Source organism: Acinonyx jubatus, chromosome A3 (genome assembly GCF_027475565.1).
Source record: "Acinonyx jubatus isolate Ajub_Pintada_27869175 chromosome A3, VMU_Ajub_asm_v1.0, whole genome shotgun sequence".
Classification (NCBI taxonomy): domain Eukaryota; kingdom Metazoa; phylum Chordata; class Mammalia; order Carnivora; family Felidae; genus Acinonyx; species Acinonyx jubatus.
Genome location: NC_069388.1, coordinates 121040042 through 121066644, shown reverse-complemented (window position 1 = coordinate 121066644; position 26603 = coordinate 121040042). Strand labels below are relative to the sequence as shown.

General features: G+C 36.4%; 1 protein-coding gene across 1 annotated transcript in view; it reads left to right on the top strand.

Annotated features, from left to right (window-relative positions):
- TDRD15 (tudor domain containing 15) overlaps positions 1 to 26603 on the top strand; it is a 688321-nt gene that overhangs the window by 641239 nt on the left and 20479 nt on the right. Inside the window, exon 6 of the mRNA XM_053201184.1 lies at positions 10242 to 10331. The gene's annotated coding sequence lies outside the window, so the exon portion shown is untranslated. The remainder of the gene's footprint in view (positions 1 to 10241; positions 10332 to 26603) is intronic.

The window sequence follows — 26603 nt, the reverse complement described above, 5'->3', positions numbered from 1 at the left end:
AAAACGCTGTCCTAGAGAATCCCAAATCAATTTATAAGAGAGAATGATTGTTGTTTGTGATTTCTAGCTAAGGCAAACATCATATTTTTACTTTAAATATTTACCTTTTGAATTACTTTAGCCTCTGCTGTGATGAAAGACCAAATCCTTTTTGTCCAAAGGTAACCATATAGATTTTATGAAAAATAATACATGTTATTAAAATTGTTTTTAAGCACCTTCAAAGATATTTAAGAGGGAGTGGCTGGAAGCAGGGCCCCTGACCCTGGAACACAGCTCTGCTCTCCTCCACTTCTCTTACTCTCTATCTCTTGCTCTCCTGGCCAGACTGCTGCCTGGGTCTATCACATACTGGCCACTGACCAGGAGCTATCTTGAACTTGGTGGGCAGCCCACCAAAAGAACGTGTTGAGGTCGTTTTCTTCAAGTCATGGGTAAGACATGAGACCAATACTGAGAAATTCCGAGAAAAGGGCCAGAAAGTGAAAGATCTGGGGAGAGGTTTACCATGCAGAGATCTCACCTCAGAGTACTTGGTTTTGCTGATTCCAGAAAGGATTAGAGGCAGCCAAAATGATAGAATTCCTTCCTGCCTCCATACACTGGAAGAGTCGAAGGTAAAGAGAGTACCAGAGAGGATTTGTCTACATGGTTCATCAGGAAAGTAGCCTTTCTGATTCTTTTCTCCTGGCCTAAAAGGGTAATTGTGAACAAAAAACCTCTTGCCACTGGACTAGGTTTTCCAGAAGTGAGTTTTATAAAAACTTAAATGTTAATCTTAACTTCATGAAAAAATAGATACTGTAAGCAAAAATAATCTCATGTTTACATAAAATGCTCAGTAAAATAAAGTTAAATGTTTAATAATTGTAGGACTTCTCAGTTCAGTTTTGTATTCAATGTATTTTGTTGTTGTTGCTGTGAATATCCAAGGAGAGGTTGTATATATATTTTCCTAAACTGCTGTAACTTCCGATTTTTAACATCTATTCAACACCAGTTGAGAAATGTTTCTCTGGACATGATGTCAGTCCCGCAAAATACAAACATGATTTTATTCCTGGCTTAGGGATATAAAATATTTAAGATGTCTTCATTCATTCATTCATTCATTCATTCATTCATTCATTCATTCCACTTATTTGTATAATGTAGATTGAAGCAGTGCTAAGTGTCCAAAATTACATAAAGGAACAGATTTAGTTCTTGTCCTTGTGAAACTAAGAATCTCCCTGAAGAATCAATTTGTACACATAGGAATCACATTCATTGGATAATAAGAGCTGTGTTTCATATGCTGGTATTACCTGTAAGACAGGGTAGATGGAAAACCATGTTTTGACTCTAAAAAACTTGGTTCTATTAGATGATTTTGACCTAGATTGTTCTTCAGGTTCTCTCTTTCCTTGACCAACCCATTTCCTCTGAATCGGATTATCGTAGCTACTTCATAGCTCCTGTATATTGCTATGATTCTGATATAGGCTCTCCTAAGATCTTGGAAAGGTTGGTTAATACTCAGGTAGTTAAATTTGGTTTCATACTTTGAATCTATGTTCACTATCTAATTTCATAACAACAGTATCCCATCTTTAACCCACATATAATTCTCTGGAATAGTGCTGTCAGATAGAAATATACTGTAATCCATGTATATAATTTTAAACGTTACAGTAGTCATGATAGAAAATAAAAATGATTGAAATTAATTTTAATAAGGTTATACTTAACCTAAAATATTCAAAAATATTATAGTTTTATCATATACTCACATACAAATTAATATGGTATTTTACATTCTATTTCTGTACAAAGCCTTAGAAACTCAATGTGTATTTATAATTATGGCACATCTCAATTTGGACCAGCTACATTTCAGGTACTCAGTTCCACATGTGACTAGTGGCTACCTTATTGGACAGCACAACCTTTTTTTTAAAATTTTAATTCCTGTATTGCTGACATATAGTGTTATATTAATTTCAGGTGTATGATATAGTGATTCAGCAATTCTGTACATTATTCAGTGTTCATTATGATGGGAGTACTCTTTTTTTTAATGTTAATTTGTTTTTGAGACAGAGCATGAACAGGGCAGGGGCAGAGAGAGAGAGGGAGACACAGAATCTGAAACAGGCTGCAGGCTCCGAACTGTCAGCACAGAGCCCGACGCGGGGCTCGAACCCATGAACTGTGAGATGATGACCTGAGCCGAAGTCACACGCTCAACCAACTGAGCCACCTAGGTGCCCCTTAATGGGAGTACTCTTAATTCCCTTTACCTATTTGGCCCATCTCCCCACCCACTTCCCCTCTGGTTACCATAAGTTTGTTGTATATAGTTAAGAGTCTATTTCTTGGTTTCTCTCTTTTTTTCTTTGTTCATTTTGTTTGTTTGTTTGTTTGTTTCTTAAATTCCACATACAAGTGAAATAGGGTATTCTTTCTTTGACTTATTTCACTTAGCGTAATATTCTCTATGTTGAACTGTATTGTTGCAAATGACAAGATTTCACTCTTTATATGGGAGGGTAATATTCCATTGTTTATAAATATACCATGACTTCTTTATCCATTCATCTACTGATGGACACTTGGGCTGCTTTCATAATTTGTCTATTGTTGCCAATAAACATAGGGGTGCATATATCTTTTCAAATTACTGTTTTCATATTCTTTGGGTAAATACACAGTGGTAGAATTACTGGATCATATGGTAATTCTATTTTTAACTTTTTTGAGGAACCTCCAAACTGTCTTCCATAGGGGCTGCTCCAGTTTTCATTCCCACCAACGGTGCATGAGGGTTCCTTTTTCTTCATATCCTCCCCAACATCTGTTGTTACTTGTGCTTTGATTTTAGCCATTCTGACAGGTGTGAGGTGATATTTCATTGTAGATTTTATTTTTAATTTTTTTAAACAATGATTCATTTTTGAGAGACAGAGCATGAACGGGGGAGGGGCAGAGAGAGAGGGAGACACAGAATTTGAAGCAGGTTTCAGGCTCCAAGCTGTCAGCACAGAGCCTGATGTGCGGCTCGAACCCACAAACCATGAAATCATGACCCGAGCTGAAGTCAGACGCTTAACTAAGCCACCCAGATGTCCCTTCATTGTAGTTTTTATTTGCATTTCCCTGATGATGAGTGATGATGCTAAGTATATTTTCATGTGTCTGTTAACAGACTGTATGTCTTCTGTGGAGATATATCTATTCATGTCTTCTGCCCATTTGTAATTGGATTATTTGTGGTTTTGGTGTTGAGTTGTATAGGTTTTTTACATATTTTGATACTAACCCTTTATCGTAAGTCATTCTGATAAATATCTTCTCTCAGTCAGTACGTTGTCTTTTAGTTTTGTTGATGGCTTCCTTTACTGTGCAAGGTTTTTATTTTGATGTAGACCTAAGAGTTGATTTCCCTAGAAAAATATTGCTAAGGCCAATGTCAGAGAAATTACTGTCTATGCTCTCTTCTAGGATTTTTATGGATTCAGTTCTCATATTTAGGTCCTTAATCCATTTGAGTTTACTTTTGTATATAGTGTAAGAAAGTGGTCCAGTTTCATTCTTTTGCATGTAGCTGTCCATTTTCCTAAGGCTATTTGTGGAGGAGACTTTTTCCCATTGTGTATTCTTGTGTATCCTGTGTCAAAAATGTATTGACCATATAATCTTGGGTTTATTTCTGTATTCTTTGCTTTATTCCATTGATTTATGTGTCTGTTTTTGTGCCAGTGCCCTATTGTTTTTATTACTATAGTCTTGTCATGTATCTTGAAATCTGGGATTATGATGCCTCCAACTTTTGTTACTCTTTTTCAAGGTTGCTTTGACTATTTGGGGTTGAACAGCACAACTTTAGAACAATGGTTATTAAAGTTGGTACCTGGACTAGCAGCATAGGAATCACTGCAGGTTTTTATAGATGTGAATTATTGGTGTCCATCCTAGGCCTACTGATTAAGAAGTTTTGGGGATGAGGCCCAGCAATATTTTTTATAAGCCTCTTAGGGTGCTCTGATTGCTTATGAAAATTTGAAAACCACTGCTCTACAAATTCAGGAAAAAACATTGTGGGTAGAGTACTTAAGAAAGGATTTATAAAGAAGAATCAGCTTCACACTGTAATACTCACTGTGTATATTTCACCAAAACAAGTGAGTAGTGGAGGCTGTCCCACCCACAATTTTGTAAACATTGCTGCTTACAACATCGGTCTCTATTTTGAATAAGAACTAAGTCCAGCTCAAGAGCCAGGACCATATTAGGCATTGTGAAGTCAAAGAAATCAGACTGGGCAGGGCCAAGATATGAAAGGCTGGACTCTCCAGGCTGAAGCATTTGCATTTTCTCCTGTGGAGGGAATATGGTACTACTTCTGTTCTAGGCTGTGGTTTCTTGCCCTCTGGTACTAACTTCCTCAAGGGGGCAAATTCTCTCCTGGGAAATGCAAATAGTTACTTTTTTCCCTTTGGAACAATTGCTTATTTTTAATAATTTACACTGTGCCTAAGTAATGAGTGGGAGAAAATACACAAACATACCTTCCTTCATTTGCCTCCTATTTAGGCACTAGAAAAGCAATTCTGGGTTAGGTAAGCCTACCTCCCAAATAGAAGTCCTGTTCATTAGTCTCTGCATTATCACATTAGCATTGTGACCACATAATCCCTCAGCTGGGCTTGGGAATGGCAGGTTTCAACCTGCCTTGTTCACTAAATGGAATCAGCAGATAATTTCACGGTGGTATAGACAGTATGAAAATCCTGCTCAGGATTCATAAATCCTGCTTTGAATTTGGCCAGCGTGTACATAGGCTACCCTGTCTGTTCAACAGGAAGCTGCAGAATCACTCCAGGAATGGGAGATGGAGTTTGGGGTAAAGAAATGAACTTCTAGTATTACTACATAGTCCCAAAGGAGGGTCTAGAGGGGATCAGGGCCAGATGAGTGGTGAGATAGGCATTAATCATAATCTATAGTCACTAAAAGTAGGCATGCAAATCACATCATAGGGTGAATAATTTCTTCACTCTGAGAACCAGGATCACTGAGTTCTTGCTGGATAAACCTTCACTAAACAGGTGCCTCACAGTTAGAGAGCAGGCTAAGTTCATCCTCTCCACATTTATTTATCCCTATTCTCAATTAGAATACTCATAGTTCAGGGAGTGCCCCGGAAGTTTAGCTGAAAGCACTGAATTTGGGAAGGAAAGAGGAGTGGGGGTGGGGAGAACCAGCTGGAATGAGACACCTGTGAGAAAAAAGAAATTTAAAGCTGATTGAGCTCCTGAAGTGTGGGTGGCTCACTTAAGTCCATTTTGGATCTTCAAATCTTCACAATTTTCAGTACATAGGATGTTTCATGCATGCTTAAAAAATAACAATTCCAATGAAAGCTTCCCAGCCCACATCTCTCTCTCTCTCTCTCTCTCTCTCTCTCTCACACACACACACACACACACACACGCACGCACACACGCACTCACAGAAACACAGCTATAGACTTGCAGTCTACATTAATACACCAGGCAAAGTTCCCTGATTATTTTCTTGGACTGAATTGAATTGTGTAGTAAGCCTACAGAAGTCAGTTTTGCTGGAGAATTTCTTGAATGACGGTGGATAGAGAGGCCACAGAAGGGTCATCCTCATGCAGCAGGGTGTGGGGGCTGCTTTAGTCTGTGTATTCACACTTAGGCAAGCCCAGCCACTAAACTGCAACCCAATCAGCCTAACAATTGAACTTCCTGAATCTGGAAAAAACTTGTTAGAAACAGCAACAGGGAATTGGTGGGTTTAACCAATGTAAAAAGTGAGTATTTAGTGTGTTAAAGATGAACAGACTGCCATCTTATCCTTATCTCAGCAAAATCTCTGAGCTCTGAGATATTGCTTCTGGGCATAGTGGACAGACCACTAATGGGGAAACATTTGTTTTTCTTTCCTTTTTTAACTATTTTGGGTTTATTCACAATAGTTCAGAGAAACAGGCTTCAAAGTTTAGAGGGAATAAATCCATAATTATTTGCCAAGTCTGCTAAATCCAAGACCATGCGTCTACATATATTCATTTCTCTATTGTATGATTTTGGAGATGGTGATTTGTATGTGGATAATGAGTCCGATTACCTGCAACTTCTTTGGTGAGAACTCCAAAAATATTAAGATAGTTTCTAGGATTATTTATACACATGACTATGTATCAGTTTGTCAGGCTGCCGTAACAAATATCACAGACTGGAGGGCATAAGCAATAGAAATGTAATTCAACACAGTTTTGGAGGCAGATTCTGAGAACAGGGTGCCAGCATGGTTGGTTTCTGTAGGAGCTCTCTTCTTGGTTTGTAGATGGCCTCCTTCTCACCGTGTCCTCAGATGGCCTTCTCTCTTTGCATATGTGCTGGGAGAGAGAATCCTCTGGTACATTTTTCTTATAAGGATACTAATCCTGTAGGATCAGGCCACTCTTACAACCTCACTTGACCTTAATTCTGTCTTTTTTTTTTCTAACTAAAAATGATTTTACAGATTTTCTTAAAAATTTTAAATGACAGTTGTATATACTTAAGGAGAATGATATGATGTTTTGACGTACAGCATGATGACTATAGTTAATAATGTGTTGTATATTGGAAACTTTCTAAGAGAGTATATTTCAGGTGCTCTCACCACACACACACACACACACACACACACACACACACACACACACAATGGTAATCTTAATTACTTCCTTAGAGTTCCCACCTCCAAATACAGTCAAACTAGGGATTAGGGCTTCAACATATGAAATTTTGGGGGGCGGGGAGAGGCATAAATACTCTGTCCATAAGAGAGTATATCCAAGTGTTGGGGAAGGAGCAAGAGACACTGGTAGATTTTCAGGTAAAGTTATTACATGGAGTGAAGTTCAAAATATTTGTCTAGTGCCTCTGTTTCACAAATCTGAGTGATGGAGTATTAGGATGTGAGATCTGACAACTATGGGAAGTGATTTGCAGTGGGAAATGTCTGCACCTGACCACAGAGTAGAGGCTGAGCCAGTCTGAATTTCAGAGTTTCTATCCACCCTGTCTTGGGATCATACTATTATTGATCATATAAACCTTTCTAGGAGAAGCATCATTAAGTCCTAGCAAGTCTGCAAAACTCTAATCATCAGGGAATGGATTAAAGCCAACAAATGAAAATTAGAAGAGAGCATTATCATTCTGAGAGATTCTTAGATAAATTACAAAATTCAATTTAGAGGGACTCAGGGGCCCATCGTCATATGCCTAATGGATATTGAACACTCATCTTTATTGTAGAGAAACCTCCACCTTGCCTTCAAGGTACAGAGTGACTCATACATATCCAAATGGGGGTAGCTCAGTTCACAGTTGTCTGCATCCAGCTGTTGAATCAGAACAGGTGATATGACTCATTTATATACCAAAGGGAAGCACCTTCTATAGAAGACAGGTGTTACTGCCCAGATCTGAATGCAACAGACAAGAAAGAGATATATGACTAGTGACAAGAAATCATGAATTCCAAGAGAAAAAAATGCAGGAAAAAAAGATGCTCACTTTCTGAAGAAAGGTTAGTTTAAACATCTGAATTAATGTACTGTAAACTGTTAAACTATTTTCTAAACAAAGGGAGTGCATAAATGGCACATTGATTGTTTTTGGTTGGTGCATTGTGTGTTTTGGGTTACAGCTTGTTTGTAACTGAAAGCAAACAGTAGCAATGTGATGGATTTGCCTATGTGTGAAATGGATCTTCAACAAGGGAATCACAAAACGTTTACACTTCTAGACATGAGCACTCCCAACACAGCACAGTCTGCCTTTCCAATTTCATCCAACTGTGATGGAAGGAAGAAAAAATTCCATAACATCAATGTGCACTTAATTGTCAGAGGGAAATAAAATTACAAAGTTTAGTAATACCATAAAAATCTGTGCTGTTATGCAAGAACCTAAAATTACATGCTCTCTAAAGGAAAGTCATTATACTACAGGGACTCACAAAAGCTTTCCAAACAGAGCTGCATAATCTCACAGTTAAGAGCAGTTACTTCTGGTTGAAAGAGACAAAAAACGAAACAAAACAAACAAACAAAAATAGCAATCATTGTCAGGTTGTGAGGATGGACAGATTCAAGGTGACTTTGGGTCGTTTTGCTATTTTGAGCCCGTGGAGTTAGCAGTGCAAAGGTGAGGATAATTTGTTTTATAGGTATAAATTTAAACTGTGCCCCATTATTTGATGTGAACTCCAATTAGCACATTCTTTTACATTCTAATAGGTGGTTCAATCTTCTGTTGAAAAAAAAAAAAACAATTGTATTCTTTTAAAGGTGACCATAATTTAGAAAAAAAAAAGAGAGGAGAGGTGGACAACATGGATAATTAGCTCACATAATTTGAGTGATTTTCCTAAATGTAGGGGAGTTGTGTCTTCTCAGGGAAGGAAGACAGGTGGAGGAAAGGGTACTGGGTTTTGTAAATGGTTCCTAGAATTAGGATTTAGAATTTGGGCTTTGTTTTGTTCTATATTTGGTGACTAAAGCAAGAAGATATAAGATGACTTATTCTGGGGTTCTGAGAATAGGGACAAGTATATGGGGTTTCAAGTCACTGCTTTTGGTTTTTCTTCTGTCTACATGTCCAGGATGGCTCTTCATGCTGGGTTTCCAGTGGATGTCTTATAAGAACACAGTGAGCTCAGCTCTGAAACTGACAGAGGTCCAGGCACCAATGCTCTAGGGCAGCCTGAGATCCCCAAATCAGTGTCTGGAGTTCTTTTTTTTACAGTTTTTATTTAAATTCCAGTTAGTTAACATGCATATAATATTATTTTCAGGTGTACAGTGTACTGATTCAACACTTCCATATAACACCCAGTGCTCATCACAAGTGTACTACTTGACCCCATCATTTATTTAACGCATCCCTCCCACTCACCTCCCCTCTGATAACCATTATTTTGTTCTCCATAGTTAAGAGTCTGGGGGTGCCTGGGTGGCACAGTCGGTTGAGCATCCAACTTCGGCTCAGGTCATGATCTCATGATTTGTGGGTTTGAGTCCTGCATTGGGCTCTGTGTTGACAGCTCAGAGCCTGGAGCCTGCTTCAGATTCTGTGTCTCTCTCTCTGCCCCTCCCCTGCTCATGCTCTGTCTCTCTCTCTCAAAAATAAATAGACATTAAATTATTTTTTTTAAAGTCTGTTTCTTGGTCTGCCTCTCTCTCTCTCCCTTTTTCCCCTATGCTCCTTTGTTTTTTTTTCAATTACACACATGATTGAAATCATATGGTATTTGTCTTTCTCAAGCTGACATTTTGCTTAGCATAATACTCTCTACTTCCATCCATATTGCAAATGGCAAGGTTTCATTATTTTTTATGGCTGAGTAATATTCCATTACACACACACACACACACACACACACACACACACACAATCCCATAATTAAGAAAGAGCAGTCACTTATGGTTGAAAGAGACAAAAAACAAAACAAAACAAAAAAGCAATCATTGCCAGATTGTAATGATGGACAGATTCAAGGTGATATATATATATATATATATATATATATATATATATATATATATATATATATATATACACATATATGATTTTCCATAATTTGGCTATTGTAGATAATGCTGCTAAAAATATAAGGATGCATGTTCCCTTCAAATTAGTATTTTTGTATTCTTTAGGTAAATACCTAGTAATGCAATTACTAGGTAAATGCCTAGTAATGCAATCTCAGGGCAGTTCTATTTTTAACTTTTGAGAACCTCCATACTGTTTTCCACAGTGGCTGCACCAGTTTGCATTCCTAGCAACATCCTAAGAGGGTTTCAGTTTCCCCACATCCTCACCCACACCTGTCGTTTCTTAAGTTGATAATGTTAGCCATTCTGACAAGTGTGAGGTGATATCTCATTGTGGTTTTGATTTGTATTTCTCTGATGATCAGTGGTGTTGAACATATTTTCATGTGTCTATTGGATAGCAGTATGTCTTATTTGGAAAAATGTCTATTCATGTCATCTGCCCATTTTTTAATTGGATTATTTGTTTTGGGGGTGTCAAGTTTTATAAGTGCTTTATGTATTGTAGACACTATCCCACTTTAGTCAAAACTCTTTACTCAGTGCAAAGATATTGCCCCACTAACCCACCCCAGTGCATTGCGAAGGCTTTGAATTTCTCCTTTATTCTTCTTAATAGGCAGTATGGTTAAGTGGAAAGGGAATGACTTTGGACTCAGATAACTCTACCTTCGAGGATTGACTCCACTGGCTAGCCCCGTGATCCCAGGTACAGTTTTGAATATATGAACCTGTTTTCTTATTTGTACGTTGGGGATAATAACACCCATGCCGTAATTTTATTAGAATTCAGGATGCATGTTTTCTTCTTTTGTCTTGGCAGCAAGACAAAAGTTTACAGGCAATGAAAAATTACCAGAAGAATGAGACTCAGTTCTGACAAAAGTCAACATAAATAAGAGAATATTAAATGTCAACAGTCCTGCTATTTAGCATCCAGGCTAATGTGGATCATAAGCATTTTCCATATTTAATATAAGTAATATTTGGGAAATATTTATACCAAAAAGTTATTTATCTCAAATTGAAATTTAACTGGATGTCTTATATTTTGACAATACCAATCACAAAGTGTCATGAATATGTGGTAAAAAGGGATTTCTGTCTATGTGACGATTACCATGCAGTGCTAACATACATGGAGAAATTGATGGGTGATCATTACTGAGTTGGAAAACCATTAGATCAGGGGGTACTTGCTGAAGTTATCTTAAGAATCAAGTTTAATCATTACGATATATTATCCTTTAGTCAATACTAAATTGGTATCTGCTAACAGATCATAATTATCATGTTTAATCAGAAACTAATTTGCAGTAAGAGATTAACGTTGATTTGTTATATACGGTTATATGATGTATGTTGGTTATCTTGAGGTTTTTGTTTGTGGCATAGGAAGGGAGAACCCACCACATTCAGGGTTCACTCTTGGGAAATAAAACATGAGGAGATTAAGCCACTCACCCTAAGGGCATTACTAAGCAGCACTGGAGGGTGAGGTCTCTTAAGAAGACAGGTTCTGAGGTCCTCGAGAACTCTGGGCATCTGGGACCTCCATGGAGTGAGTTAGGTGAGACCTACCCCAACCTGCCTCCTGCAGAGAGTGAGGCTTTTGTCTTTTCTTTTTTGCTGTTGTTGTTTCTGGTTTTAAATTAAAGCACAGTCTGAATGCCAGCTCGGATCACCTAGGATGAACTGATTTTGACAACTGTACCCTTGTCGTATTTCTGCCAGCATGTGTCCCATCTGAGAGTGTACCCTCACTAGATACCAGTGCTAGTGCTGAGGGAGCCTGGGTTTCTTTCGGACGTTGCATTGCTGCCTCTGGTATACAAGTGTACACATCTTTCCTAATAGGTGATCGTCATTTATAAATTTTGTTTTTGCCTTTCCTATCATGTAAAATAGTATATCATTATTTTATCTGTATTTCTCTGCTTTCTAGTGAATTTGCCAGTTTCTTCTTGCACATATTAGTCATTTTATCATCTTCTACTACCTGTTAATACCTGTGCTCATATTTGTACTGGTGTCCTGACTTTACAGATATTGTTTTATGACTTGCCTGTCCCTACAGTTATATTTCTGTGTTATTTGTGATAACCGTGTCCTTCAAAGAACAGTAGTTCAGTTATCCAGATTTTCCATATTTCTACTTATTTTGGCTTCTGTATCCATTTCTGAGGGAAGCATAACAAAATCTCTGGCAACAATTGATCACTTATTTATTTCTCTCTTTAGTTTTTTTTTCCATTTTGGCTTTATGTATTCCGTGATTTTATCATTGTAGTGATAGCTGTTTATGATGGTTTTATTATCTTGTTCCACTGCACTTTTTACCAATATAATGATCCACTTTTACCTCTTGTGATTTTCTTTGTCTCTAGCTATATTTTGCTAGATATTAAGAATACTTCCCTAGATACCTTTTGGTTAATATTTGTGTGACATATCTCTCTCCATTTTTTACTTTCAATTCTTATTTTATTTTCAAATATTACTGACAGTATGTTGTTGGAACTTTTTTGTTTTCAGTCTGAGTTACTCCCTTTTATTGGTGAGTTTAATCTTATTTTCATAATTACATGGGGAATTGTTTCTGGGATCTTATTTAATATTTTCCCTTTAATGTGCTTTCTTTTTGTTTACTTTGATACACATTGGTCACGTTAGGTTTTCTTCTGTTGGTTTTGAAATTACACCTGCTTCTTTTATTTTTATATTTGCTACCATTCAATAAAGAATTCTCCTCACATTTATATCCATATTGACTTCTTGAATTATTACCTGCATCTTTCCTCCAAACAAAATTATAACATTCTCAGGGCATTTTCACTTTTTCTTCTACTTTATCTCCTTTGGGTTTTAGTTTTGAGTTTATTGCACAATACAGAGTACCGCTTTCATTTTTCATCCTTGTTTGAGAGGTAACTATAATCTATGCTAAAATAGTTAATCATCCTGACTTCTTATATGCATTGTGGCATCCCTTTGGATATATATATATATTCTTAATTGATATATACATATTCTTATTTGAATACTTCTTCCAAGCAGGATATTTTTTTCACCCCCATATTTTAATGGCAATTTTGCTAAACAAAGAATTCTAGGATCTTATGCCAGTCTCATTCAGTTTCATTAGAGTGCAACTTACATTCTTTATGGATAGTGTCGTTGTGTGTTGTGTGTTCTAATACGTGTAGGTACAGATGTTTCCTTACCTATCCCATTTTGCACAATATGGACCCTTCCAGGCTGAAGTTTCTTCATTCTTTTTGCAAATATCTTCTTTCTTTTATCTTCATTCTTTTTTCAAATATCTTCTTTCTTCTATTATTTTTCATTTTTTTGAAGATATTACAGTTATTGACACTCCTATTTCTAACCTCTTTATTTCCAATTTTCCCTTATATCTTCTACTTTTTTTAATCCTTTCTCAACATCTTCTGAGAGGGTTCCTCAATCTGATCTTTCAGCTGGCTTATTCACTCTTCAGTTGTACTCACACTAATAGACTATTTAAAAACTTTTAGCTACTGTATCCTGCAAACTTAATATTTCCAACTTGCTTATGACTTCTTGCTCCTGCTCTATATTAATAGTACACTTCCTCCTATCTTTGAGGATATTTATTGTGCTTATTTTATATTTGTAGGCCATCTGTTTCAATAATTCTGCTTCATGTAGCATATGCTGTTTGGTTTGTAGTCTTTCTTGTGTAGCGATTGTACTCTGTAGGTATTTGAAAATTTGGCATACCAGTTCATATTTCCCTGAATGTCATCCCTTGCAGTAACAGAAAGGCTCAAGTTTAAGCCTACCTTGGCAGTCTTATAGGAGGAGGAAATAGGCTCCAAGGTGGCAAACCCTAGGTATGTGTAGTGGACACACCTTTAGGTCACCTACTATATATAGGTCATGTCCTTGTATAATCCCTTCCTCCTCAGTGCCAGCAAACCTGTGGCTTGCTTCTAAGCAATAGACATGGGCAAAGGTGATAGAATGTCTTCCCATGATTACATTTTGTTATATATGACTTCATCTTCACAGACTGGAGGGAGAGATTCTCCTGCTGGTCTTGAAGAAGAAGGCAGGCATGTTGTGAATTGCCTATTGAAAAGGCCACATGACAAGGAATCACAGGTGGCCTCTGGGAATGAAAATTAGCACTTGTTGATAGCCAGCAAGAAAATGGGAATCTCAGTCCCATGGCTTCAGGAGATGAATTCTGCCAACAACCTGAGGAATCTGGGGAGTGTATCTTTCCCCAGTCAAACCACTGATGAGACTGCAAACCCACTTACCCCTAGATTGCTGCCTGATAAGAATCCAAAACAGAGGACCCAGTTAAGCTATGTGTACACTTGTGACCTACGGAAACTGGGAAATAATTAAGGTATGCTGTTTTAGGCCTCTAAATTTGTGGCAATTGGTTATTCAGCAATAGAAAACCAGTATAGGGGCACCTGGGTGGCTCAGTTGGTTAAGCTTCCAACTCCTGATTTCAGCTCAGGTTGTGATCTCACGGTTCATGAGATCCAGCCCCGTGTCAGGTTCTGCGCTGACAGCAGAGATTGGGATTCTCTCTCCCTCTCTCTCTGCCCTTCCTCTGCTTTCTCTCTCTCTCTCTCTCTCTCTCTCTCTCTCTCTCTCTCTCTCTCTCTCAAAATAAATAAACATTAAAAAAACCCAGTATATCCTTGGTCCTTTTTTTGACTATTCCTTTTGGCTCCCATACCACCAGGCAACACTTCTGGACAGGTTTTTGTCTTTAAAAGGTTAGAGGAAGGAAACACTGAAAGGAGTCTTTTGCTTTAGATTATAAATTACTAGCCAGAAATGTTTGAGAAAAATGGAGAGATACAGTGGATATCCATCCCCACATAGTTAGGAAACTGCCTTCTATTTTCATGATCACCTCTTCTAAGTTTTCATTATATTCTTGATTTTTATATAGTCATAAACTTTAGTAAGTTATTTGATTACACTTATTTCCCAAATTTCACATAATGTTGTCTAGGATTCATTTCTTACTTTTTTCAAAGAGGGGTTTTGTTAATCAGGGAATCATCTGCACTCTAAAAAAACAAAACAAAATAAAACAAAACAAACAAAACAAAACAAAACAACAGTCGGTAGATAGAGGGTTAAAAGTCTTTAACGCTTTGAAAAATGTTAGCCTTCTCTCATCTTGCCTCCAGTGTTGGTAATGAAAAATTTGGCATCAATCTGAAACTTTTTCCCCTGAAAATAACTTTACTCTCTGAAATAATGTGGAATATTTTGTTAAATTTCCATAAAATGTGCATATGTGTGAGATTTTTCTGTCTCTACTATTTTGTACATTTCAAGGTCTTTTATCTTAGGTGTTAATACTTTTAAATCCTGGGAAATTCTGGTAGATTATTATTTTATTTATTCCAACATCCTCATTTATTTTTTTCTTTCTTTCTGGAACTGCTATAAATGGTTGATGGCAATTGTGTTTTTATCACCTATGCTTATTAACTTCTCTTTTATACTTTCCATTACTTTTTTGTTTTCTAGCACCTTCTAAATAAGTTCGTAGATCTGATCTTCCTGTTGACTAATTTAATTTGTGGCTTTATCAAGTCTATTAACTATCCATCTCTTGTGATTTTGAAATATATTTATATTTTTATACCCAGTAAGTCTATTTGCTTCTTCTTGATAACTGTGTATTGCTTTTCAGTGTCATCAGTATATCCTATCCTACCTCTTTTAAGATATTTATTTTTTTAATATTGATCTCTGTATTCCATTTATTCTGAATCATGGAGTAGACAAACTATTTTAAAGACTATACTCAGAATAGACATCCTATGTTAAAGTATGTACTCAGATGACTTCTTATGTTTCTCTTTCAGCTCATTTACCTTAGCTAGTCATGTTTATCAGGATATAGAGACTTCTGCTCCCTCTAGTGAATTTAGTGTTGGATAGCCTTGACATACCCATTTGCTGTGTCACTACCAGTCTTTTTTTCTCCTTAGGAAAATCTAGAGGTTTTCTAAGAATTTCTTTCTCCTGGTTATAACTGTCTATATTTAGGGTTTAGAAGAGAAGATGGCAATGATCAGCAGCTGCTATTTCATGGAGACTTTTTATCCCTTCCTCACTCAGCCAGGCTTCTGCTTTGCTTTGTTGTTATCTTGGGAACAGAAAAATGCTTAGCATGGTTTCTGACAAGTGCCTGATTTGGAATTCTGGCTCTTCTACGTCCTAGCTGAGGGGCCTTGGACAAGTTTCTCAACTTCTCTGTGCCCCAGTATCCTTGTATATAAAATAGGATATTAACAGTCACTGACTATTAGGGTTGCTTTGATATTTAAATAAGATAGCATATGTCAAGTTTTTAGAACAGTACGTGATACAAATTAGAGCTTAATAAACATTTGCTATTGTTATCCTTACAGGGCCCAGCACTTGTACATGTTTACTACATGTCTATCATTGCATACTGATTGCACTTATCCACAGACACATATCTGAATCTGTGCACAAGTTACTATCTAGATGCACCTGCACTTCAAATATCCAGGATTCCCATATGCTTCTTGTCATGATCTGTGCCTCTAACCATCCTAGTGATCTGGAAATTTTTCCTTTGGGACTGTTTAGGCAATAATATGAAATCAAATCTTGGTGGAATAGAAAAAAATCAACATTTAATATCTGTAGTATTGTATACTCACTATTTCTATGCTATACATTTTTGCCTCATAGATAATATGTGAACCAACTTCCCTTGAATATATATAGCCATTTAGATGTTACAACAAAGATTCACATTTATTATCACATTCGATACGGCATGACTCTTCACAAAAGGTGAAACAGCCTTACTGAACTTATTTTCAAGAGGAAAAAAAAATTCTCAGATTTGAGGAGAAAATGAACTAAATTAAGATGGCTTGAGTATGGCAGATGTGAGGCCAACCCAGATATTCTGACTTCTAGCAGTACACATTTCCCCTGCTCTCTTCTCTTCAGAGGGACCTGGAAGAAATAGCCAGAAACCTGGAGTTTCTCTATAAGGTATATGCATGATCAAATGTAACTGGAATTTTGTATATTTATTGTTTTTATTCCACTCCATAATACCTAGAACTTTGGGTCAGGTGTACACAGCCTTGTCTATAAAGAAGAGTACTAGCATTGAGTTATTTACCCTTAGCTGAGTATGGTTAGTATTGAACAATAAAGATTGTGATGGATATCACAAAAGGCATCAGATTTGAGAATCTTTTTCTACAGTTCAAGCTCTGACCAAAGCATTGAACACGTATGTCCTGCTGTGGGTCACCCTTACAATATGCCTTCTAATTGTTTCCAGTAGTTTTCAGTATCTGATACCTATATTTGTGCTAGGTACTTATGTAATGAGTGTGGTTCCTTCAGAACTCAACCATTCTGTTGTTATCACATAAGTTAACCCACTAGGTTTTATACCCAGTTGACAGTAGAGTGTGCTGTCTCTTTACTGGAGAGAGGGCATGTGGACACATGCTGAGCAAACATGCCATTAATCATCAGTAAGTATGTTTTGAGTGCTAACTCTGGCCAGTTCAATGAGACATTATAGCAGAGACCAAAAGAGACTAAGACACATGAAGCCATTAGCAAATATATGTATGGGAAATCCGTGTGTCTCAATCAATATATGTAGACATGCAAAAGGAAGTCAAATAAGTCATAGCTCTTAGCCCTGCTTACCCAGACAAGAATTTTTCACGTGTAGTTATCAACACATGTTTGTAGAATGAAGACAATATCAGGGCGGGCAGATAACTGCAGCTATGTCAGACTTTCTGCAAGACATAGGATTTGAGATATTTGAAAAATGAATGGAGGAGAGGACAGCCATTCTAAGTGAATTACAGAAATAAAAACAAGAAAAGCAGTAAGAAAAGAAGGTGAAAATGTGGGCATAATATCACCATTATTATAATAAAGACATTGTATAAAGCTCCATTAAATTTACAATAGTCACATAATAACTTTCTAGAATTTGTAACTCATATTTCTTCTACTTTGAGTTTTGAATGAATGACTAAGCCTTCTCATGCTGATAAGATATGGCCATTTTTTAAATAATTTTCTTCCTTCCTCCCTTCCTCCCTCCCTCTTTCTTTTTTTTTCTTTCTTTCTTTCTTTCTTTCTCTCTCTCTCTCTCTATCTCTCTCTCTCTTTCTTTCTTTCTTTCTTTCTTCCTTTCTTTCTTTCTCAACATGTGTTTTATGGCTCAGAATGACATTTGGTTATTTTTTAAGGAAATGGTGATGATATAAAGTTCTCTCATATTTATTGTATAAGACTTCAAAATTATATATGGTTAAAAAACAGAATTAAACACTCTTAAGTATTTATTGATGAATAAATGGGTAAACAAACTGTGATACATACATACAACAGGATATCATTCAGTGTTTTACTAAAGGGGAAAAAATTCTGACACATGTAACAATATAGAATCTTGTTGTGTTAAATGAAAAAAAAAGTTACAAAACACATTGTGTCATTTTACTTACCTCAGATACCTAGAAAGTAGTCAAATTCATAAAGACAGAGTTTTATTGGGGGGAGATATAAAAGGTGTAGAGATGGATGGTGGTAATGATTGTACAATAATGTGAATTGACTTAATGCCATAGAATTGGGCACTTAAAATGGTAAAAATGGTAAATTTTATGTTACATATATTTTATTACAGTATTTAAAAATAGAATAAAAAGGGCACGTGGGTGGCTCAGTCAGTTAAACATCCAACTCTTAGTTTCAGCTCAGGTCATGATTTCACAGTTTTGTGAATTTGAGCCTACGTTGATCTCTGTGCTGGTAGTGCAGAGTCTGCTAGGGATTCTCTTTCCCTCTCTCTCTGCCCATTTACCACTTACACTGTCTCTGTCTCTCTCAAATAAATAAATAAACTTTTAAAAATAGAAAAAAAGTAAAAATCAGAATAGTGTTGACAGGGCAAAGGTTAAGAGTTACCAGTAAAACTGGTTTGTGAGCATAATTCGGTCAGCAAACGCATGTAATCCAAAGCACTTGTATATCAAAGCAAATTTCAAGAACCATTGGCTCAGTTGTGATCATGTTATGTTTAGTGTCACTACTACTCGTATTGCAAGACATTGCTTGTTTATCAAAAAGACCAAGTTACTCACAATCCAGGGTTTCACTGTATTTAAAATTTATTTTATTCCAGATGTTTGTATTTATTTTAGACTAGTTTGATTGTTTTAAATAGACTTTATTTTTTAGAACAATTTTAGGTTTACAGAAAAATTGAGTGGACGTTACAGAGATTTCCCATATGTTCCCTACCTGGACACATACTCAGTCTCTAGTCATTTCTTTTTTATCTTTGAAAATTCAAAAACTAATTCCTTCTAGAGCAAGGTATCTACCCTATTGGGAAAAGGTTTACTTTTTTTTTGTTCCCTGAATATTCTATTACATAAGTTGGGTGGGTTATTTTGGAAAATATCAGCATGAGTGTTACATAGCAACTAGCATTCCTAGAGCCTAATATGAAGTCCAGGGCCACTCTGTAAGTTTTCCATTGTCAAAAGAGGTTGTCACTTGTCTAGAGACATGGAATTTCTGGTGGCCTCTGGAAAAGCAGTAGAAGACATGGCAGTGTTTTCTGCTCTTCAGGAGACTTAGTGATTCACGGAGGAACATCAATTGGGACGAGTACCTGGCCAGTATGGGTTAGAATTCTTTTAACTAAGATATTCGAGTTAATCTTGAAGAGCAAACCAGAATGTATCTATGGCCTGGGTTAAACAAAGATCTGCCTCAATTCTAACAGGAGCCTTCTTGAACTTCATATTTATTGGGAATAGAAAATTGCTAGGAGATGGTTGCAGAAGGTCAGAAGGGCTCAAGGTATCATCAGAGATTCAAGCATAGGGAAGACAGAGTTAGTCTGGGAAGAAACAATGGCCTTTAGATTTGTGGGTCCCTGGCATATTGAGGTGAGCATTTCCATCTCCTTGGAAGTTCAAAAGGAGAATCATGTATAGGTATCCTCAAGAACTGATGAAGAATGAGATGATAATGACTATAAGGAGTGGTTACTATTTTATTTACTCATCATTAGACAGATATCAAGAAGATCAGAGTTGACTTCATCTGGCTTCTTTTAGACTCTATTTAATACATATTTGAATACTAGTATCTCTTCCATTAATCTTGTCCCACTTCAACACATACCTCATTTTAGTGATGATTATAGGTTTGGGATACCCATGGCCTGCATCTGAGCCTGGGTAATCCTATGATGGAGATTTGTACACTGAGCCAGGTGAAGCCATGGGGTCTTAGCAATAGTTCAGGGAAGGGGAAGTACTCTAGAAGGGGAAGGATGGCTTAAAGATCTCTGTGAACATTTAAGCCAGAGTCCTCTGGCTTATTCATTTTAATATATTGGAATTTGGGGGATTATTTCAACTGATGAAAAGTATCTGGAATTAAACACAGTAGAAAATCAGGGCTGTGGTGGAATTGTTTGTTGGTTTTAGAACTTGTCAGTTCAATCATACAATGTGACTATTATCTACTTTTTTCCTTTTAATTGATAAATCTGACCACTTGATTTGGAAATACTTGGGAAATGTGTGTAGCCACAGTGTGTGGATGCAGCCTGTAAAGATTACCTGAATGAGCTGAGTGAAAGGGAGGCTGGTGGTGGCATTTAAACTTGGTTTGCCTCTTGCCCAGGATGGAATAACAAAAAGGCAAGACAGACGTACAGGTGCATCCTCTCTTTAAGCTTACGTAGTAACATGCTCCCATAGCAGTTTACATTGAGAATTTACCCAGACTGTTTTTTTTTATTTCCTGAGTCCTGAATGAGGTTGGCTCAAGGCCTAGAAGCTCTGCAATTTTTCATGTTCTGGCAACCTAGGAAGAGAAGGTATTTTGCAACTTAGCTCAGTTGTTTCTTAATGTTTGGAGAGAAATATGTCTCTTGTAGCTTGTTTTTTAAGCTGAAAAGAAACACACTTTCTCAATGTACAGAAATGCCTATTCCATATTCATACTAGATTTGCATTGGAGTCCAAAAGCAATACAATGATTTTGTTCCCTGATAATTCTTCAAGCTCAAAAATTAGTGTGAGCCACACTCCCAATGGGATTCCAATGAAAATTGGATTTGCAATAACTAGGGGGAAACACAATAAAAGCTTCAGTGTAGAAAGGCAAGATTTATGCTCTCTATTTACCTTTATTTTATGTTCTGGGGAATAATCATCTCTGACATTTGTAAACTACCCTTCCTGCCACAGTCCTTCAGGTCTTCCTCATTCAAGAGCTGCTCTCCAAATGTCACTTCTTTACTCAAACATGCTATTATCCAGTGGTAGAAGGCCAAAGCCTTTAAATGGAAGGGAACAGTATGATGTGCTTAAAGAAAAACTGGAAAAACATCCCTCAGGGGAGGAAAGTCTGGGACTGTGAGTTCTTGTACATGTAAACTATCTTGCCAGCCTATACGGCTGGTTGGGACAGTATGCCTTGAAGTGCAACTTCAGTCCAGGTAAATTATTAAGTGTGCCTTTGGGTAATTTTAAGCCTTTGGGAACAGTCCCTTAAAGACCTACCTGGTTTAGGTAAACTTCAGTGTTGCTGGCAGGAGACCAGCAAACTGTAGTTCATAACAGGACAAGCATTTATTAAAATCATAACACTTTCTTGAACACAAAATCAGACATGGTAACTATTACTAGTAGTTCTGTTTTTGGAGCAGCTTTCCAAAGTGATGAACACAGATGACAACAACCATTATCCTAGCTTATTTGTGGCATCACACTGTCCTAGGAAACTACAGTTATGGAAATCAAGGGAATATTGCCTAATATTACTATTAATAAATTACATGCTAGAGCAGCAGTGGCAATAGCTCACCAAGTTGATGCAACAGAATATGTAAGTATTCAGATGATTCATATTCTATGGAACCCAATCTCACTTTTAAGTCATTTGTGATAAAAGATGTCCAATTATAATTTTGTCTTTCACATACTTTGAATATTACCAGTTTATATGTTGGCCAATCTATAATATTTCAAGTATATACATCTGTTGGTCCATCTATCCATCTATCTATCTATATGGAAAAATGTTTCCCTTAAGTTGCTTTAACTGAACAACCAGAATAGAATTATCCACTTCTAGGTACTCATTTTTCACTCTATAGCTCCAAAGATGGCAAAACTATTCTGTTTTGCCTGTGGTTTCACTGTACGGAGAAAGAATCATTTTTCATCTTTCACTCATATTCTCATAGTTTTTATAAGGAGAGAAAGTCATATTCTTTTTTTTTCCTTTTGGAAAATGCATTCTTTAAGGATAGATTTTCTACAACTTCTTCAAAATATGATGTGGCTGTTTTTTTCTTCCCCTTAAAATTTCTAGTTAGTACCAGTTCAAATGTACAGCAAAATTTTATCTGTGGCTTAATAAGTAAATCCAAGCATCTTATGTTTGTTATACCTCAATGAGCACAAAAGTTGTTCATTAAAAAAGAAATTAAAAGTGTATTTATAGCATTAATATTGATCAAGTTCAATTAATCCTAATACATGTATTCAGAAAATAATATTTTTTAACTTAATTTGAACCAATTGTTCTTTAATTCTTTGAAGATGGTTTTAAAATCAGTGTTACTGTTTTAAAAATTCTGATTAATTGAGGAGTGCCTGGGTGGTTCAGTCAGTTAAGTGTCGGACTCTTGGTTTCAGTTCAGGTCTTGATCTCAGTGGGTTCGAGCCCCATGTTGGGCTCTGTGCTGACAGTGCAGAGCCTGCTTGGGATTCTCTCTCCCTCCCTCTCTCTCTGCTCTCCCTCTTCCCTCCCTGACTCATGCTAGCATGGTATGTGTTCTCTCTTGCGTGCGCGCGCGCACACACACACACACACACACACACACACACACACTTTCAAAATAAATACATAAACTTAAAAAGAAATTGTGACTAATTGAGACAGGTCAAGTTTTTCATCTGGTTTTGCACTTTTCCACATTTGGGATTTGCAAAGGGATAAAACCAGTATTTCAATCAAATGCAATAGCTGTGCTTGTGAAGTATTCCTTTTTGTTTCTTTCCAGTATTGAATTAACAGCACTTATGCAGCTTAAAACAAGCATCTTATTCTGTAAGACAAGAAGAAGTCATCAGGCAAGTAATTAATGCTAGTTTTCTCTCTTACATCCTGTTGGAACATATACTTGATTCAATAACACTCCCACTGGAATACCTGTGGTATATTTGATAAAACATCAAATCTATTCCAAGTGTCCCCCTCCACTGTGCTTTAAAGTTAAAAATAGAGTCTGAGATCATAGAATAGAAGCACAATAATCAACCCAGATGCTATTTATGGCCTTGTAATGAGGAGTTAACTTTAATATAAAGCATCCATTTGCAACTGATACTCCTCTGTGAAGAATGAATGGATGTATTCATGCCATTATTTGCTGTACAAATATAGTCAAGCACTTTAGATTCTATCTCTAAAGTACCAATAATGTCAAAAGTTCAAGAAAGATTAATGAGGCAGTTTCTGTTCTTAATGCATTAATGACAGAGTATGAGATAGAAATGTAAACATGTAATTAAATTCCAATATAACAATTTCCACATATGGTTAACATGGAATAAAAGTATCTGAGTTCATCCTCCAAATATCCAAAAGACAGATAAAATGTATGAAACAATTGTTTTCAAGACATTGGACTTAAACCTCACCATTTCAAAATTATACTGAATGTAAATGGTTTAAAAATCCCAATAAAAATTCAAGATTTTCAGTTTGAATAAAAAAGGAGGACCCAAAAAGAAATGCACTTTAAATATAATGATATAAGTTGAAAATAAAAGGATATAAAAGGGTATAGCATGCTAACATTAATGAAAATAAAGCTATGGTGACTTTTTAAGGTCACATGAATTTGATTGCAGAGAGGCAATATATTATTAGGTAAACAGAAGGTCACCTCATAATGTTAAAAAGGTCAATTCATCAAAAGGTCATCACAATCCCAAACATTTATATTCCCAAAAATAGAGCTTTAAAATATACATGCACCATAAAATACCTAGGAATAAATATAACCAAAGATGTAAAAAATCTATACACTGAAAACTATAGAAAGCTTATGAAAGAAATTGAAGAAGACACAAAAAAAATGGAAAAAATTCCATGTTCCTGGATAGGAATAAATATTGTTAAAATGTCGATACTACTCAAAGCAATCTACATATTCAATGCAATCCCTATCAAAATAACACCAGCATTCTTCACAGAGCTAGAACAAATAATCCTAAAATTTGTATGGAACCAGAAAAGACCCTGAATAGCCAAAGCAATCTTGAAAAAGAAAAAAACCAAAGCAGGAGGCATCACAATCCCAGACTTCAAGCTATAATCATCAAGTATGGTGCTGGCACAAGAACAGACACTCAGATCAATGGAACAGAATAAAGAACCCAGAAATGGACCCACAAACAAATGGCCATCTAATCTGTGACAAAGCAGGAAAGAATATCCAATGGAATAAAGACAGTCTCTTCAGCAAGTGGTGCTGGGAAAACTGGACAGCGACATGAAGAAGAATGAACCTGGACCACTTTCTTACACCATACACAAAAATAAACTCAAAATGGATTAAAGACCTCAATGTAAGACAGGAAGCCATCAAAATCCTCAAGGAGAAAGCAGGCAAAAACCTCTTTGATCTTGGCTGCTGCAACTTCTTACTCAACACATCTCTGGAGGCAAGGAAAACAAAAGCAAAAATGAACTACTGGGACCTCATCAAAATAAAAAGCTTCTGCACAGCAAAAGAAACAATCAGCAAAACTAAAGGGCAACTGACAGCATGGGAGAATATATTTGCAGATGAGATATCAGATAAAGGGTTAGTATCCAAAATCTACAAACAACTTATCAAACTCAACACCCAAAAAACAAATAATCCAGTGAAGAAATGGGCAAAAGACATGAATAGAGACTTCTCCAAAGAAGACATCCAGATGGCCAACCGACACATGAAGAAATGCTCAACATCACTCATCATCGGGGAAGTACGAATCAAAACCATGATGGATACCACCTTACACCTGTCAGAATGGCTAATATTAACAACTCGGGCAACAATAGATGTTGGAGAGGATGCGGAGAAAGAGGATCTCTTTTGCATTGTTGGTGGGAATGCAAGCTGGTGGAGACACTCTGGAAAACAGTATGGAGATTCCTCTAAAAACTAAAAATAGAACTGCCCTATGACCCAGCAATTGTACTACTAGGCATTTATCCAAGGGATAATGGTACGCTGCTTTGAAGGGACATATGCACCCCCATGTTTATAGCAACACTATCAACAATAGCCAAAGTATGAAAAGAGCCCAAATTTCCATCTATGGATGAATGGATAAAGAAGATGTGGTGTATATATATGCAATGGAGTATTACTCGGCAATCAAAAAGAATCAAATCTTGCCATTTGCAACTATGTGGATGGAACTTGAGGGTATTATGCTAAGTGAAATTAGTCCGAGAAAGACAAAAATCATATGACTTCACTCATATGAGGACTTTAAGAGACAAAACAGATGAACATAAGGGAAGGGAAACAAAAATAATATAAAAAAGGGAGGGAGACGACAGAAGAGACTCATAAATATGGAGAACAAACTGATGGTTATGGGAGGGGTTGTGGGAGGGGGGATGGGCTAAATGGGTAAGGGGCACTAAGAAATCTACTCCTGAAATCATTTTTGCACTATATGCTAACTAATTTGGATGCAAATTAAAAATAAAATAAAATAAATAAAATATACATGCAAACTTGATATAGCTTAAAGAAGAAATAGATAAGCTACAATTGTAATTAGATACTTCAGTATTCCTACCTCAATAGTAGATAAAACAAGTAAAAAGAAAATCATTAAGTATATAAAGGACTTGAATAACACAACTGTGTTAGTTAGGATTCTTCAGAGAAATAGAACCAATGGAATGTCTATAAAAAGATACATAGAAAGAAACTTATTATGAGGGGTTGGCTCACATGATTATGGAGGCTGACAAGTCCCATGACCTACCATCTTCAAGATGGGAGCCCAGGAAAGTTGTTGGTTCAGTTTCAATCCAACCCAAAGGCCTGAGAATGAGGGAGCTAATGTTATATGTTCCAGTTTGAATCCAAAGGCCCAGAAAACAGAAGTTCTGATGTCCAATGGCACAATTAGGTGCTCAAGCAGAGAGCATATTTGTCCCTCTTCCAACTTTTTTGTTCTTTTCAGGCCTTTGACAGATTGGATGATGCTCACCCATATTGGTGATTTTTACTGAGTCCACTGATTTAAATGCTAACCTATTCTAGAACCCCTGTTATAGACACACTCAGAAATAATGTTTAACTAGCTTTCTAGGCATCTTTTAGCCCACTCAAGTTGATGCATAAAATTGTTCATCACAACAATGAACCAACCTGAGCTTATTGATATTTATAGAACACAGCACCTAACAATAGCAAAATACATATTTTTTTCAAGTGAACATGGGACATTTACCAGGAAAAAAATATTCAGGCATTAAAATAGATTTCACTGTTTAATATGTGTGTGTATATATACATATACATATATATATATATATAGTCTCTGACAACAAGGGAACTAACTTAGAAAAAAAATAGGAAGATCTCTGAAAAGTTTCCATGTTTAGAAACTGAATATCATGCTTCTGCATAACCCATATCCAAAAGAGAAGCAAAAGAGATATTAACATTTTGTCCTGGATGCAAATGAAAACACAACAAATAAAAATTTTGGGATAAAGCTAAAGCAGTAGCTGGGGGGAAATTTGTACCATTAATGCCTATATTGGAAAACAAGAATCATAGAAAGCCAATGACCTCAGCTCACCTTGCAAAACT